The following is an 18,797-nucleotide window of genomic DNA, read 5'->3' as shown; positions in this document are numbered from 1 at the left end:
ACTAGCAAAATTTCTAAATGTGGTCCTTTATTAAGGATCTGATATCATATACAAGTACCTATTCTTCAATAAAGTACTTGTCCAAGAAATTGTATTTGCTTGATTCTATTAGTATTTTACATAACGATCTTTATCAAGAATACCACAGTTCAGCCTTTTACTATCTTACCAGCCCATGGAATATATTATACTGTTTTCACCACCACAAATATTCAACATTTGAAGGTGGAGACAGTCTGATGCCCAGTCACATATCATTGGGGGTGACGCAGACACAAGTGGTGAACTGAAGAGAGTCAGGGGGAAGGTTGGAGAACTTTGAAGTAAGCCCCTCTCTCATTTCTTTCCTTCTCACTTTGGTCTCCTCCTTTAAACCTGTCTTTGTATAGTAGAATTAAAAAAATGTGTCAATACAGGATGTTACAGACACATACTTTTTTTAAAAAGAGAGGTTTTGTGTCTCCCTCTCTTTCTCTCCCCCCATCTCTGTCCTCTCCTAGTGAAATGAATTTCATAGGAAGGCAATATGTTGGTGAAGTTGGTTAAGTCATGTTTTAAAACATGACTTAAAACTGGGGATCTCAGGAAACAAATTTATGGGGTAAGGAAACATTCTACTTAAAATTCTAATGAAGGTGATCTAGCTTTACATTTTGGCCCACCTGAAACTGAGGACTAGGCAAATCAAGGCAGGGACCTAGATGTATTCAGTGTTTATACTCCCATATGTAGCAGCAGAAGTGGTCTATGAATTGCAAATTAAATGTTCTCTGTAGTTTTGCTGGTTCCCTAAACTGTACCGATGGCTTGAATTATCTGCCTTTCTATTTTTCATGTGGTGTGTAGCCAAAGCTGCTTTAAATGACTAAAAATGAAAGTTTTTTAAGTCTTTTCCTAAGACGAAATGGAAAAAGCCAAGGTCAGTGATATAACAATAACTACAGCGCTATAATTTTTTAAAAATTACAGAGCTCTCTAAGAAGCAGCGTGAAGAATTTAGGACTTTGGAGCTACACAGATCTGGGCTGAAAACCTGTGGGACCTTTGGCAAGTTATTCAGCATTAGCTTCCTTTACAGAGAATAGAAATAAAAATAGTATTTACCTAATAAGGTTGTTCTGACAATTAAATATGATAATATGTACAAATTGCTTGATACTAGACAGGATGCCTACTGGCAGTTTTGCCTTATTTTTACATTTTATAAAAGTCTGAATTATAGGTAAGGAAACTGAGACACACGTCTCAAGTTATAAAGTTCATACAAAGTAGAATCAGAGTGTGAATTCCAGGTTTTTGCTTCACCTGCTTCTCGTTCATTCTATGTCATCACAAACTGATTCACTATGATGCAGTTTCTCCACCCAGTGAAGGATCATCAATAATCACTTTTAGTGACTTTTACATTATAAGATCAAATTTGACTGCATTTCTTTGGAACTCACAGTACATTCAAACAGATATTTTAAACACAGTAAAACTTCTCTGTAATGTTATAACTTGGGGCCCAAAACTTTAATTGTGTAAAATATTAGAGTTATATTCTTGTGACGTTATTGAAATGACCAACATTTCCCAGCTGCTGAGAATGTACATGAATGGATAACTGGCTTATATCTGGGTTTTCATTACCTGTGACACATTATTGCAAGATTTTACTATAGTTAATCACTTAGTTTTGTTAAAAATAAAAGATAAGATTGATGCGGTGTGACCCTAAGAGTAATAATAGTCACTATGGAAACGCCACCCTGAGCACTGAGAAACACTGATAAGCACTGGCCACCAAACGGCCGCACGCCTGGGACAAGTGCAAGACTACACGCCCTAGCAGCCCTTACACGTGGCCATGCAACATCTGGCAGATAAGATGTGGGTAAAATTGCTTCAAAAACCTTCTGGATTAGCTCTTTAAAATCCCAGATAATTCTGACTCCCTCTTTTCACTTTCTGGGGTGCCTTTGGGAGGCACAATAGAATGGGAGCAGCTGGGGTGTTTGAGTCGCCACCCAGAGTGTCTGGAAAGGAGAGCCTCCAGACGCACACCAGGGGTGCTGGGACTGGAAAATGGCCTTCTGCTGGGCTGAGCCTCTGAGATGTCAGAGGTGACACGTTTGCACAGCCTCCCCTCACCTACCCGGGCTAATACAGCCCCTTGAGTTAAGCACTGACCGTGTACCAGGCACTATATGCAACACTCTACATATCTTATTTGATCTTCAAAACAGAGATATAAAAGTATTTATGTTATAATCATTTTTCAGATGAGAATAGTGAAATTGAGAGCAGCTCAGTGCTAGTCTATGACCAAAGAAGCTGCATTGGGATTTGAGTTCATATCTGTGTGTCTCTGGAACCTGCCAGCTTGATAAATAGGTGATATTTCCATGTATTGGGTTGGCCAAAAAGTCTCTATGTTTTTTTCTGTAAAATAAAAGACACATTTTTTGTTTTCACCAATAACTTCGTTGATTTGGGTATTTTGAGTATGTCAACTATCTCCCATGTGGTATAATGTTGATTGTTCTCAATGCCTCAATTTGATCGCTATCAATTTCAACTGGTCACCTGACCATAGAGCAGCATCCAGTGAGAAATCTCCAGCATGAAACTTTGCAAACCACTTTTGACACAATCGATCAGTCAGAGGACCTTTTCCATACACTGTACACATCCTTTTTTGTGTTTGTGTTTATACCTTTCTTGAAATAATAAAGCATAATATGCCTATAATGTGTATTTTCTTCCATCTTCAATATTAAATGGCTACACAAAAATTCCCCAAGTTTGGTAAGGTTTTTGAATGCACACTGATATGACAGCCGTCACAATACAATCTAATGTTTCTTGGAATGAAGTTAAAGACACCTAAGCCCAGCTAGAGCCATCCTACAGAAAAAAAAGCAAATGAACTTTTTTGGCCAACACAATATTAGACAAAAATAAATCATTTGTTTGTAAGTAAGAAGAAATCTCAGGGGGCTAGTCTGCTGATCATGAGGGCCTGGGCTGTGAGGTGCCTCTGAGAAGGATGCAGGATCAGAGCAGAACACGTACGTAATGGTTGCTCAGGCATCCAGGGTGGATTCCAGTGTATATATGAGGTCTGTCTGGAAAGTTCTAGCCATTGCTAACATAACAAGAATGGTTTGCATGACATCAGTGTAACCTGGCAGCCAAGGAGAATGGACTGGAATATGCATGTGTGAACAATGATGAGTTCACTGTATTAGGCAGTGGGCACAGTAGACACCATTGGGTAAGCATGTGTACTATGTGGCTACCTCATTCAAAGTGACTGACCAAGAAGAGCACCAAATCTGTATCAGATTTTTGCCTTCGACTTGAACATTCCTCCATGGAAACTATTAGGATGACTCAGAAGGTTGCAGCTATGGGCAACTGGTGATTGGCAGCTCCATAAGGACAATGCACCCACTCATGCATCATATCTCATGCAGAGTTTTGGCAAAACATCAAATCATGCAGGTGACTCAGTCCCTCTGTAGCCCAGATTTGGTGCCCTGTGACTTCTGACTTTCCCCAAAACTAAAATCACCTTTGAAAAAGAAGAGATTTTGGATTGTCAGTAAGAACCAGGAAAATACAATGGGGTGGCTGATGGCAATTGAGAGAACTGTGCAAGGTCCCGAGGTGCCTACTTTGAAGGGGATTGAGGTGTCATTGTCCTACATACAATGTTTCTTTTATCTTGTATATTCTTCAATAAATGTCTCTATTTTTCATAGTATATGGTGAGATACTTTCTGGACAGACCTCTTATAAGCAAGAGGCTGTTTTCAGAGAAAATGCTATATTCAATGATGTGGCAGAATACATTGCTGATCAGTTAATGAAACATTTATGGAAGTGGGAAAAATCTCTTAAACTACCGTAAGTAATCAGAGGAGGTAAGAATGGAATTAGTGAATTAATGACAAGTGTCTTCTTTTATATTTTCAATTAACATAAAATTTATGGTTTTTTAGGTAGAAATAATAGAATACACTCACCCCTTTGTCATCACTGTGCCACAGTTCAGGTGACTGCGACCAAAGCAATGGCAACAACTCTGTGTGAATGCATGAGTTGCCTTGAGAGACTTTTCTACACTAGGACAACTAAGGAAACACAAAACAAAAATTATGGCTTTAAATCTTTAGTACTCTTTTTGTTTTTTTTGTTTTTTTAATTTGGGGTAATGACTTTATGGGTGTGGATGTTAGAGAGGAGGTAAAACATAGAGTATAAATCATGCTTTTGTACTTAAAAATATATAATTTGAATATGTAAGTACATATACTGCATATATAAATATACCTAAAATATATGTGTATACACACATTTACCCATGCACACATGCACATATTATACATACATAAACATATGTATATGTCTGCATCAGTGTAGTAACTGACTTAGCCTTAAAAATACATTATGTCAAATGTGAAGAATTTTAAAGGCTTTCAGGGGCAGGTGTGCCTTGTAATCTGCAAACATAGATGCGTAGCTTAGTGCACTGATGAAAAGCTCTAAGAGTCATCTATGGCATCAGACACTGTTTGAGTGAATAATTTTACTAATTTCACAATAAATAGTTCCTCGAGCACTTACTAATTACTTTGCAGCTTGCTACATTAGGACAAGGTTTAAAGAAATATTAACACTCATACACAGCTTATCTTCTAACACTAACCTTCAGTTCCCATTCAGTTTCGTTAGAAATAAACAAACATATATTAAATGTCTTCCATATGCATGAGCATTCTGTCATTAGGGAAATTCAAAACTGAATTATATAGCACTTCTGCCTAAAACAAATTTACAAGCTAGTGGGAAAACTAGCTATACCATCCATGTTTGATCTGCTTCTGTTTTTCCCTCCTCTATTTGGTGGGGAAATGTTCGTTTCTCACCATGGTGCCTCGAGTGATGCCTTGTACCATGCATCCCAGCAATTTATTCTCAGGGACCTGGATGTATGAGGTTCCAAGCCTCTGAAGAATGGGGACTCAACTGTGTCTGGCTTTTAACACCCCTGAAAGAAGGTGCTAATTTACTTTCTTCACATTGCTAATTAGATGTGAAACACTCTATGTTTTTATTGTGAAGGAGAGCTGGATCATGGAATATTTCAAGAAATATTTTAAGCAGTATTTCTGTGTAGCCATTGTTGTTGCATCTTTTATCTCCTGGTTCTGAAATGTAAAGTGTGAAGAAGGTGCCTGTGCCTGTGACTTCATTGTGCTTCAGGCTTAGGCTCTGAGGTAGGAAAACCAGTGGATTTTGGCTCATAGCTTCTCCACTCTCGACAGAGTGTAGGTGACTTATATCTGCTCTCTCATCTGGGGTTAAATCACAAGTAAACTGCAGTATTATGTTGCATAATATATAGAAAGCAATAAACAATAGCGATGAACATTTCTTAATAGCATTTATTATTTATATATAATAGGTATTAATCCCTTTTGCTCCCAGAGATACTTAAGTCTCATCCCAATGTTTTCTGAATTTAAAATTATCTATCAGCCATGGCTCGTGTAGCTCGGTGGTTGAGTGCCAGTTTGCAAATCAAAAGGTCGCTGGTTTGATCCCCAGTCAGGGCACAAGCCTGGGTTGTGGGCCAGATCTCCAGGAGGGGGTGTCCTAGAGGCAACCACACATTAATGTTTCTTTCTCTCTGTTTCTCCCTCCCTTCCCCCTCTAAAAAAATAAACAAAATCTTTAAAAAATATTTAGAAAATAAAATAAGTAAAACTATCTCTCAAACATGGATTTCATATTAATAGATTCAAATTATACTTTGCTTTATACACAAAATCGGGAAGAACTTAAATTATAAATGTACTACGTTATAGAATTTCATAACTACTATATATCTATGACTTTAAATCTTTGAAGTATCTTTTTTCTTATAGAATTTAATACTAATTAATGTTTTAAAGATTACATACATGACATATTTGTTCTTTTCTGATATATACATATATACTTCTATATATCAGAAAAGAACAAATATATATCATTTAATGGTTCTTTAAAAAGTTATTTATTGGTTTATTTCCCTTTCAGATTTTTAAAACATTTGTAGACAGACATATACAGGATGTGGTGCACTTTACTCTAAGGTATAATATCACAAAGTGTGATCCCCAGACTTATGGGGGTCTCTGGACCTTCCCAGAAACTTCATGAGGTCAAGACTATTTTCATGATAGTACTGAGTAGTAGAGCCTTGTACCAGTGAAAAGAAATCACTTGCATTTTAAGCTGTGTTGGCATTTGTACTGGTGGTACAAAGTCAATGGTGCTTAAACTTGCCCACCTGTAGGATGAAGCCAGGACGCGAGGCACCAAACTGCACAGCTGTCATTGCATTCTTTAGCACTGCTTTCCATGATTTCCTTTGTTAAAGCCAATTTCACTTAAGAATATCCTTGATGAAGTAGTAAAAACTATTAATTCTGTTAAATCCTGAGCCAGAGGACACATCTTATAAGTCTGGGATAAAACGTGTCCTCAAAGTTGTCTTGTCACATACTAAGTCATGACGGTTGACTCAATAACAAAAGCACTGATATGAGTGTTTCAGTTATGAGCTGAACTAACCACTTATTCAAGGAATAGAATTTTTACTGGCAAGAACAATTAACAAACAAAATTATAGTTATTTAGGCTTGGTTATTTGGTAGACCTTTTTTCTGAAAATGAAGGAAGTAAAATTATCACTAAAGGAAAAGCTGACACTATTTATTGGCAAGGATAAAATTCAAGCTTCCAAGTAAAATTCAGAACCTGGAAAATGTGTATGAACTTCCATAAACTTGACAAATTTCTAATACTAAAAGGATTTTCTGTTGAGATCAAGATGATACTAGCAGATCCATTTTTTTGGTATTATATAATTAAACATGTCAACATTTGGAAGATCTGCATAACTCAGTGAACTGATATTTTTAAAAAATATCTAATGCATAATATAAAATAAGTGGGTAAAATGCATAATATAAAATAAGTGAAGTGCAGAATAGACCAATAGATTTTAATGTAACACAAAGTGTTTGTTGATGTGCTTTCAGTTGCCACACTGCACATAACATTAAAAAAACCCCTCTACTTGTCAAGTTTTGACACAGTATCAATGATGTAAAAAAGCTATTAAAATATTCTTCAATTCTCCAACTACATATATTTGTGAGGCTGGATTTTTGTATAGTTCAGTGAAAACAACCTATCAAAATAGAGCGAATGCAGAAGCAGGTATGAAAACTCAACTGCCTTACATTGTCAAACATTTAAAAAAAAGAGATGAAAACTCTATTCAGATGTTGTTGTGTTTTGTAAAACAGTGTTTCGTGAAATTGCATTATTGATGTTGACACAACAGGCTTACTATTGTTTTTAAAATTTATTGACAAATTACTTTAAAAGTCTCAATTTATAACAGAGTAAATATCGATAGGTATAGCCTACATATACAAAAGCTCTTCGGAACCCTCAATAAATTTTAAGAGGATAGGAGTATCCTGAAAACACAAAGATTGAGAACTGCTGCTCTTAAGAAAATGCCAACAACTTATAAAGCCTACATATGATAGCTCTGCTACTCACTGAGAATGAGTCTGGCTGACGTAGTATATTTCAGGGTCCTTACCAATAAAATAGGTATCAATACACTAAATATTCCTAAAGTCATTTTGCTATCTAAAATTTGTTGGTGTATAATAATGCCATTATTAAGGGTGAAGCCAGGAATAACAAAAACAGAGACCCAGATTGCTGACATCACTTGTTTAAATCTTTCTGACCACAGTGAGGATTGCCTCCAAACCCAGACACATTAAAAATATCTAGTGTATATTTTCCATAATCTTTTTGTGCCTCTCACTTCCAAAGTCAGCTAAGTCTTGAGGAATAACTTCTCCTCTCTCCTATAGACATTATTTATTTGTATTTCTGCCTGTTAACCTAGAGATAAGACATTTATGGTTTTTTATGGGTGAGGACAATGTGTTTAACACTTTATTCCAATACTTCTTATCTATCACAGTTTCTTAGTCCATTTTGGCAGCTATAACAAAAATGCCATATTTTAAGTGATTAAACCAACAGAAATTTATTTCTCACAGTTCTAGAAAGGAGGCCCAAGATCAAGGCACCAGCAAATTTTGTGTCCAGTGAAAACCTGCTCCCTGATTTCATAGATGAAACCTTCTCACTGTGACCTCATGTGACAAAGTAGGCTATTCTCTGAAGCCTCTTTTCCTGAAGACCTCACTTCCAAAAAAAAACATGATTTTGGGGATTGGATTTCAGCATATGAATTTTGAGGGAACACAGACATTCAGTGTATAGTACATGGTGTAGGTCTTCAATCAGTATCTCTTGGCTTAGACTGAAATAGTTGATGAATTCTTTCAATAGAACTGTGATTTGGTTAAAGGGTCCTGATCAAAACTATAGAAATAAAAGAGGAGGTTTACACCACTTCTTTCCCTTCCTTTCTCTCATCTACTCATTTAACAACCTGACAATCCATCTCACATTTGTTCAGTATCAATGTATATAAAGCTTTATTCTAAGATGTCAGTGATTATAAAATGTACTATCAATTTAACCACAGCTTAGGGGAGAGGGACAGGGAAAAACATTGAATGTAAAATAAGTATGATTCTCTTAAAGTGAACCAATAGTAGTATACATTTATATACATGGTTACAAACAATACTTTTCTTTAGTACGGCCATGAAAGTTTTGGTCTAAACCTTCTTTGCATTGAGCCTAGAAGGTTTTGTGCATGAATCACTATTAGCCATTAACCGATGCTCAAGATACCACAGTGACTACATTCCCCCTCGTAACCTCTGCTTGCCATCCAGATCATTTTGTCATATTTCAGACCAATACAAAAATTCTGTGCCAAATAAAAAAATTACCTGAGATTTTCCACATTTGGATGAACTCGGCATTTTGAAATTTTGTAACTGGATTACATATTATGGGAGGTGAAGCAGCGTTGTTTGCAAGTCAGCCAAAAGCTTTTGACAGATAGATGTTATATTCCTGAGTGGTGGCTCTTCACAAGGCATAAATTGGTCACACAAACCTCTTCTAGGGCTGAAAATACCACTATCTATCCCTAGAAATGTGACGGTTTCTACTGACTCTAATTGCAATGCCTGCTGGATGATAGAGAGTCTTTGACATACACAATAACTTTTCTTTTCAATGGAACTTCAGAGCTCTATATAATCTTTTTAAAGATATTTTAAAGGACAGTTAGGTATCCAAATTTAAGTCAAAATTTAACTCTGTGTAATGTTAACCATCAAAGTAATTCAGCTCCAGTGAAAATAGTATGATTGTAGCTAAAAGGTGTGTGCGCACAGGCAAAGATCAGCATGTCACCGCACACTCCCCTGCCTATGGCTGCATTTTTCATTTTTACAAAAATCATAAAGAACATTCCAATTTTAGATACCTTAAAGTGTGAAAATATGTATCTCTAAATCAAAGAAATGTAGTGTATAGGAAAACATATATATGTATACCCATACTCACATAGCATATATATAGCCAATATAGTCTAACTAGCTTAAACCATATATAGCTTATATTTAAATTGATCATGAGTTTGTTTGAGTCTGTATATCATTAATATCACTATACTGTTATTATGGAATCATTACCTAAAATATAGCCAAATTATAACATATTGAATGAGCAGGGATGATTTATTTTGTCCTAAAAATATATGTGTTTCTTTTGGAGGAGGAAAAACATGATAGACTGCAGGATAAACAGCACTTAAGAACATAGACTTGTTAAAGAAAAATTATTTTGACATCTTAAAATGAAGCACAGTTTGTTAAGGACTAATGTGATAGTCATAGAGACCACTGCAATAGTATTTGTCGATGTTAGGAAGATTGAGCTCCGCTGTGACTCTAACAAGGAAAAGTTTAAAAGGGATTTACTGCCTAGAAGCAGGGGTTAAAATTGGAGGTTAGAGACTCACTGAAGAAACACCAAGGGGTCAGGGGGATTCTGACTAAACAGACCAGACCGCATTCTTGCTGAAGGCAGGCCAGAGTTATTAGACATTACTTAGGAAATGAATAATCTGATCAGATTTCAAGAGTGATCAGATATTGAGGAGAGGGGGTTCTGGCTAAACTGACTTAGCAGGAATTTTTACTAAAATTAGGTGATATAAAGATAGACATAAAGTCTAAATGTTGAGGTCTAGTTGGGAAGAGGTATTGAAAAAGCCTGACTACAGCTTGCTCTAGGAGAAAGTTTTTATCAGTTTATGTTTAGAGGAAAATAAAGACTGTTAAATTACACTGAAGGGCTAAGTCAGACAAGTTTTCAATCCTTTAGTGAGGGCCCACAGAGGTATAAGAAATGGGAAAAACAGTGAGATTTAGGTGGAAAGAATAGGGTGAGGCCATAAGAGATTAAAGCCTGGGGAGAAAGGGGCAAGAACTGCCCAGAGGCAGGTGTACACAAGTGACTTAATAAGCAGGAACATCTAGTGTTTCTTTTTAAGTCTCGTGTTGGGATTGCATTGTAACTGTTGTAATCCCTGTGGTTAGCTCCTCACCATTTGTGAGCACTGCTTTGGAAAAATCAAGGAAAAGTTATTTTCCTCAGTCTTTCAGTCAGTATACACATTGCACAGCAAGATATGAATCCCATGTAAAAGGGATAGTTGAAAGAGTCAGGGATCTCAACAGAAGCATAAATATGAAGAGGTCACTACAGAAACATGAACTTCCGGAGGACTAGTTATGGGGTCAGGGGAGACCCCATAACCCCATTCTCTAGGAATTTGCATCCTAGAGATGGAGGGTCAAGGAATTTTAAAATTTTTTACTGGATGTATGATGTTTAACATTCTAAACAGTCATGTGCGCCCTTTGTAAGTATATAATTTAATGAATTTTTACATGTGTATATCCTTATAGACATCACTCAAATTGTGATATAGAACACTTTTAGCAACTACAGTCTCCTTTTTAATCATCTGTCAATCAGTAACATGTAAGAGGTGCCCACTATTATGATTTCTATCATAAAGATGAGTTTTCAAAGGCATTTTACTTAATTTAAAAGTAATTTTACTTTAAGTATAATAAAAAAGTCAACCCCAGCAAGATGGAGGATTTCCGGATATCTATGATGTCATCTGTGATACACTAAAATAGCTTCGAGTGTCGGAGGCATTGATGCTTGGCTCATCATTTCCCAAGCACTTCAGCTAATAAGATAAAGACAGATAAATAAACATAGAAATTTATAGATTTATAGTTATCGTTGAGGAAATGGAGGCACACATATTCTACATAAGGCTCAAGGCCATATGACTGCTAAATGATAGAGTCAGGATTTAAATCTAGGTAGTTTTATTTGAGCCAGAGAGTTTAACCAATACCGTGTCCCACAAACTCTTTGGTTTAATTCTTACATTTTTCAGATTTTAATTACTAGCAATATTGCCTATCAAGAACATTGTAGTCTCTAGACCAGGATTTCAGCCATGGCTCTGGTATTCACGGAACAGCACCCCAGGCCAAGGGTAAACCTTACATCTCAGACTTTGGTGGATGAGTCAGAATTTCTATACAGTCCCCTTACAGAAAAGATGAGGCTGTATTTGGTGAGAGGTTCTCACACAGAATAGTACTTTTTATCGCTATAGGATGGTTTGTCACTATGACATTCCACTAACTGGTTCACTTACACGGAGTTTTGCTACTAATCCCACAGAGAACCAAATCAAGAAAAGTATGCATGGACTATGCATGGACTATGAAAATTATTCATAGCTCTGGCTGGTGTGGCTCAATGGGTTAGGTGCTGTCATGAAAAATGAAAGGTTGCTGATTTTGTTCCCAGTCAGGGCACATGCCTAGATTGTGCCCTGGCTTGTCCCCAGATGGGGGTGCATGAAAGAAGCAACTGATTGATGTCTTTCTCACATCAATGTTTCTCTTCATCTCTTTCTCCCTGCATTCTCCTCTCTTCAAAAAAATAAACAAAATCTTGAAAAAAGTATTCATAAACTTATCCCATTTCAGAAGTAATGGTCGAGAACCTGAAGAAATGCAAGATGAAAAATATTGCCTACTCTTGTGTCATTTTTACACACTTGAAGAACAAATGGCATAAAGTGGAGTCCCCTTTTGTTTCTGAAAGCTATATGCTTTTGCAAGGTTATATTCAGGAAATTGCACTGGTGCCTTTCAGAGCTGTGTTGCCTTCCACCCAAGGCTCAAAACCCTATGAGTCATCCAGCTTGACAATCTGAGTAGTGTCACCATCCACTCTATTTTTTTGCTTCTTTTATCCACCCCTATCCTTGATGGTATTTTAAATACTGTTGCAAATTTGATATACATATGAAAAAATGATGACCCCTTATCTCTTACCATCTTATCACACAAATTGCAACTTCTAAATGAATTCAAGATCTAAATATCAGTGGTAGATCAAGAGCAACAATAATAATAATGACAACAATACAAAACAGCCAGAAAGAAAAAAGCACACACAGGAAAAGATCTTCCTAACCTTGGAGTAGCCAAAGTATTTTTGAGCAGAGCATAAAAATTAGTAACTCCTCAAAAAGCATTGAAATGTAGACTGTATATAGATTAAGAACTTTGATTCTTAAGGGAATGAAAAGGCACATCACAGAGTATATAGGAGTTATATGCAATATCTAAATCTAAAAAAGCACTTGTATCCAAAATATATAGAGTATTCTCATATATCACTTAGAAACATATAAACAATTCAACAGAAAAAGGTAGCAACACTTACTTTTAAAAAGATGCTTAACATATTAGTCATCAGGGAAATGTAAATTAAAGCTAAAATGCACTGCAATTTTTAATGACTACAATGGCTAAAATGAATAAAACAAATAATACCAAGTGCTGATAAAGATATACAACAACGGAAGATATTACACAGTGCTTCGGACTCTGGCTCATGAGGTCCCTGTGTTGTGGCTACAGTGAACAAATTCACACAGACTGCAGAAGTCCTGTGGAGATACAGGGATGGCATGGCCACTCTCTAACTGAGAGAAAGGGCCCCGACCCCTGCCTGGAGAGGCTTTTATTGATTTTCTGGGTACATTACATTGAGGATGGTCCTCATTTACTATGCGAAGGTTCACCTTTTACAGATAACAAAGGGAAAAATGTTGCTAATTACCTCAATGAGAAGGATGTTGCAGATCAAGGGGAAAAGTGGTTGAACTGGTTATACTCCATACTTGGGAGGTTTAGCACAGATTTTAGGGAGTTGCTTTAAAGATATGCAGTAAATATTTTCTGCTTCAATTTAGTGTGAGGGAGTTTTAGCAAAATCAAGCCTCAAAGAAGCCTAGTACAATACAGGTCTGATTCCCCACGGGAAAACTGATCTGTGGGCTTGGTTCCTATGTGTGGACTTGCTCCTTGTCGGTTTTTCTGAATCAGGGGTTGGGTTACATTCACCACACCACACAGATAGGCTCCCTATAACACAGCCCTGATGGAAATGTACTTTGCTGTAACCACTTTGCTAATGTTTCTTTTTGTTTATAACAGCTAAAGCTAGACAAATACATACCCTATGATTCAGAAATTCCACTCCTATGTGTACACCTAAAAAATACATATATTTGTCAAAAGATATTTCACACCTATAGATTTTTATTAACTAATGTCACCCCAGTAAATTTAATAAAATTAATTCTTAAAAATGACATGCACAAGAATATTCCTGATACCATGATTTTTAATATCCTGAAATTAGAATTTACCATGTGGTAAATTGTATTATGGGTCCCCTCTACTCCTCCCTGTGTCCACATCTTTTGTTATGTGACTTAGCTGTTGTGACCAACTCCACGGGCACAGTGTACTTCCCTGCTCCTTGACACGAGAACCTTTCACATGTCAGGCATTGGCCAATGGAGTATTAGCAGACATGATTAGATCAAAGGCTGAAACACACTTGTGTAAGTGGGCTTGTCCTCTGATAACTCTGCCATGTCTGTGAAAAAAAATATTCCAAATAGCTTATTAGTTTAAAAAGATCAAGAGACAACAGACTGAGTGCAGCTAAGGAAATCAGAGCAGTAGTCAAAAAATTCACAGCAAACAAAAGTCCTCAGCCAAATGGTTTCACAGGCAAGTTTTACCAAGTATTCAAAGAAGAACAAACACCTCTGCTTCTCAGATTATTCTAAAAAATTCAAGATTAAGAAAGACTTCCAACTTCATTTTATAAGGACAGCATTACCCTAATTATAAAAATAGAGAAAGACACTACAAAGAAAGAAAATTATAGGCCAATATCCCTGATGAACATAGATACAAAAATTCTAAACAAAATCTTAGCAAACTGAATGTAGCAATACATTGAAAAGATCATTCACTGTGCCTAAGTGGTATTTATTTTTGGGATGAAAATTTGATAAATATCTGCAAATCAATTTACGTGATATACCACATAAACAAAATGAAGGATAAATTCCATATGATCATATGAATAGATGCAGAAAAATATTTGACAAAATCTAGAACCCATTCATAATAAAACTCTCAGCAAAAATGGAATAGAGAGAACATACCTCAACATAATAAAGGCCATGTATGAAAAACCCATAGCTAACATTGTACTCAATGAACATAAACTACAAGTATTTTTCTTAAGATCAGGAAAAAGACAAGAATGTCTGCTTTCAACACTTCTATTCAACATAGTATTGGAAGTTTTAGCCACAGCCATCAGACAAGAAGAAGAAATAAAAGGCATCCAAATTAGAGAGGAAGAAGTAAAATTGACATTATTTGCAGATGAAATGATACTGTAGATAGAGAGCCCTAAAAACTCCACCAAGAAATTACTAGAACAGGTAAATATATTCAGTAAGGTAGCAGGATATAGAATTAATAATCAGAAATTGATTGCATTTTTACATATCAATAAAGAACTATTAGGGTAAATAAGAGAAAAAATCTGATTTGAAATTTCATAAAAAACAGTAATAAAATATCTAGAAATAAATTTAGTCAAGGAGGTAAAAAACCTGAGCTCAGAACATTATAGAATGATGAAGAAAGAAATTAAAGATACAAATAAATGGAAGCATATACTGTATCCATGGATAGGAAGAATTAACATCATTGAAATGTTCATACTACCCAAAGCAATCTATAGACTCAACAAATTCCTAATAAGATACCAATGGTATATTTCATAGAACTAGAACAAATAATCTAAGAATTTATATTGAACCATAAAATACCCCAAATAGCCTCATCAGTGTTGAGAAAGAAGAGCAAAATTGGAGGTATCATGCTACCTAATATCAAACTATACTACAAAGCCATTGTAATTAAAACAGCATGATACTAGCATGAAAACATATATATAGATTAATGGTATGGAATAGAGATCTCAGAAATAAACTCATGCCTATATGGTCAATTAATATTTAACAAAGTAGGCAAGACCACACAGTAGGATGAAGGTGGTGTTTTCAATAAATGGTACTGAGAAAATTGGTCCCATGGGTTAAAAAAGGAGAGAGAGAGATGAAGAGAGACTAGACAACCTTCTTACATCATATATAAGAATAAACTCAAGCCCTGCCTGTGTGGCTCAGTGGACTGAGCACTGGCCTGAGGGTTGCTGGTCTGATTGCCAGTCAGAGTATATGCCTGGGTTGCAGTCCAGGTCCCCAGTTGAGGATGTGTGAGAGGCAACCCACATTGATATCTCTTTCCCTCTTTTTCTTCCTCCCTTACCCTCTCTCCAATAAATAAATAAATAAAATCTTTAAAAAAAGAATAAACTCCAAATGAATTAAAGACTTAAGTGTAAGACTTAAAACTTTTAGAAAAAAACAAGCAATAAAATCTCTCACATTTAGCAATATTTCTTCTGTTATATCTCCTTAGGCAAGGAAAACAAAACAAAAATAGGCAAATGGGATTCTTTTTGCACAGAAAAGAAAATCATCAACAAAATGAAAAGACAACCTGCTGAATAGAAAAACATAGTTGCTAATGATACATCTGATTAATATCCAAATTTATAAAGAACTCACATTGCTCAACAACAAAACACAAACAAGCAAATAATTTAATTTAATTTAAAAAATGGGCAAAGGACCTAAATAGATACCTCTCTAAAGAGGGCATATAGATGGCCAATAGGTGTATTAAAAAAATGCTCGATGCCACTAACTATTAGAGAAATACGAATTAAAACCACAATGAGATTTCACTTTAAACCTGCTATATTGGTTATTATCAATAAATTCACAAATGACAAGTGTTGGTGAGAATGTAGAGAATGAGGAATCTTTGTGAATTATTACTGCGAATGCAGCTTGGTGCAGCAACTGTGGAAAATGCTATAAAGTTTCCTCAAAAAATTAAAAATGGAACTACCTTATGGCCCAGCAGTTGCACTTCTGGGGATTTATCTGAATAAACCAAAAAAAAAGAAAACTAATTTGAAAGAATATATGCACCTCTATGTCCGTTGCAGCATTATTTACAGTAGCCAAGATATGAAAACAACACAAGTGTCCATCAATAAATGAGTGGATAAAAATGTAGTGATACACTTACACAATGGAATATTATTCAGCCATAAGAAATGAAATGTTACCATGGGCCTGTGAAACGAAGGGTTGCCAGTTCAATTCCCAGTCAGGGCGCATACCTGGGTTGCAGGCCAGGTCCCCAGTAGGGGACACATGAGAGGCAACCATACATTGATGCTTCTCTCCCACTCTTTCTCCTTCCCTTCCCCTCTCTCTAAAAATAAACAAATAAAATATTTTTTAAAAATGTTACCATTTGCAACAGCTTGGATGGATCTAGAGGGTATTATGTTCAGTGAAATAAGTCAGGCAGAGAAATGTAAATATTGTCTGATTTTAATTATATGTGAAATAATTATATAATATTACAAAAAGTAAACAAAATTGAAATAAAATCATAAACTTGAGAACACAGTGACAGATGCCATAGAGGAATGGTATTGGGGGATGTGGTAAAAGAGATGAAGGGCTTAGGAGGTACAAATTGGTAGTTACAAAACAGTCACAGGGACATAAAGTACAGTACAGGGAATATAGTCAGTAATATTATGATAACTATGACAAATAATATTGAAAGTAAATAGAAAGAAGAAGAAGAAAGGAAGGAAGGAAGGAAGGAAGGAAGGAAGGAAGGAAGGAAGGAAGGAAGGAAGGAAGGAAGGAAGGAAGGAAGGAAGGAAGGAAGGAAGGCATAGACAGAGAGAGAGGGAGGGAGGGAAGGAAGAAAGAAAACAGAAAACTTACAAGATTGTGAGACACAATGGAAGACTCACCCTGCAACTCACTTGAACCATGTATTCATGGTTCAAGGCATAATGACCCACCTGAGCTAATCGTGGGGGTGATATCCTCCTCAGTGAGGTACTATTTTTATAGTTTCTCTTAATAAGTCAAGATTCCATTCTCCCCATGGCTTCAGCTCAGTTCTACTTCCCTATGCCTACAGAGGACATGACCAAGAAGTAGTAATATTGCATACCTGGAAAATATGCATTAAATTATCTTTAGAGTAGCCAATCACCCCAATCCAGCCTACCTTCCCATGTTTCCATAGGATTGAGTTCAGTATATTTTAAAGAAAAGATTATAGTTTTGGAGTCGAACCTATAGAAAAATCTTTAGATTATTATCAACTGACATGAGGCATATTTTATTATTATGCTGAACCTCAGTTTCCTTATGTTCCAATTGGACACAATATCATTTGAATTGGAAAATGTTAGTTATTCACATGGTCCAAGCATTCCTTACCTTTACTAAAGTAATGAAAAATCTTTCTACTTTTATATCCACCGTCAAATTATTTTCTTACAACAACCTTGTGAGATCAATGCTATTATCTCCATTTATTTAGCAAGAAACTCTGAACAGAATGTTTAGACTTTATTTGTAAGGCATTTGGAAATTGCAGCATGACTGAAAGTATAAAATCTGTTGTTGAAAGACATCTGTATTTGTCCAAGTAGGAGAAAATTATGATGTAAGCTAGAGAATTGGAGGCAGTGAACAGATTGTAAAGATGTTTAAAATATTAAATTGGCCTCATGTGATGGTTGATTGGACATTAGCCTGGTGAGAAGCATAAAGGAGGGGAGTTTGACTGGTTCCCCTGGCGCTGGGAGATACTCTTCTCTGAAACTGGGCACCCAAGGAGAAGAGCAGTTTTCGTGGTTTAGAACAAATTCATCTTAACAGGTTGACTGAGAAGTAACTGTGGCGTGTCCAGATGAAGATGTTTGAAAGGCAATTGAATAAGACTTCAGTCTCAGGAGAGACATCAGAACTGGAGTTATAGACTTGGAAGTTTTTCTTATTTAGTTGACATAGCTAATTCAGAATTCTATTTTATTTGCATGTGCCCCCGAACACTAATTTTCTCATCTTTTAAATGAAGTAGAAAACTAACATACATTTTATTGCCAACTAAATTCTGATAAGAATCCCATTACATAATGGGTGGTTAGGTCATTTGTAAACATTAAAGTGCTACTTGAATGGAAGAATTATTAGTCCCATTGTCCTTAGCAGCTGGTTGGAGATAACCTTCTGGGTGCCTACTGAAGCATCATGATCCCTGAGACTCACTGGAGAGTTGCTGGAATTACTGAGAATTGCTGAACTTTGTTAAAAAATAATATTTTGGGGGGTTACCCTAGAATTTTTAACAGCCAAGTTAGGA

This window comes from Artibeus jamaicensis, unplaced genomic scaffold, assembly GCF_021234435.1.
Source record: "Artibeus jamaicensis isolate MK-2021 breed Jamaican fruit bat unplaced genomic scaffold, CSHL_Jam_final contig_64, whole genome shotgun sequence".
In the NCBI taxonomy this organism is placed as follows: domain Eukaryota; kingdom Metazoa; phylum Chordata; class Mammalia; order Chiroptera; family Phyllostomidae; genus Artibeus; species Artibeus jamaicensis.
This window is presented reverse-complemented; position numbering follows the sequence as displayed.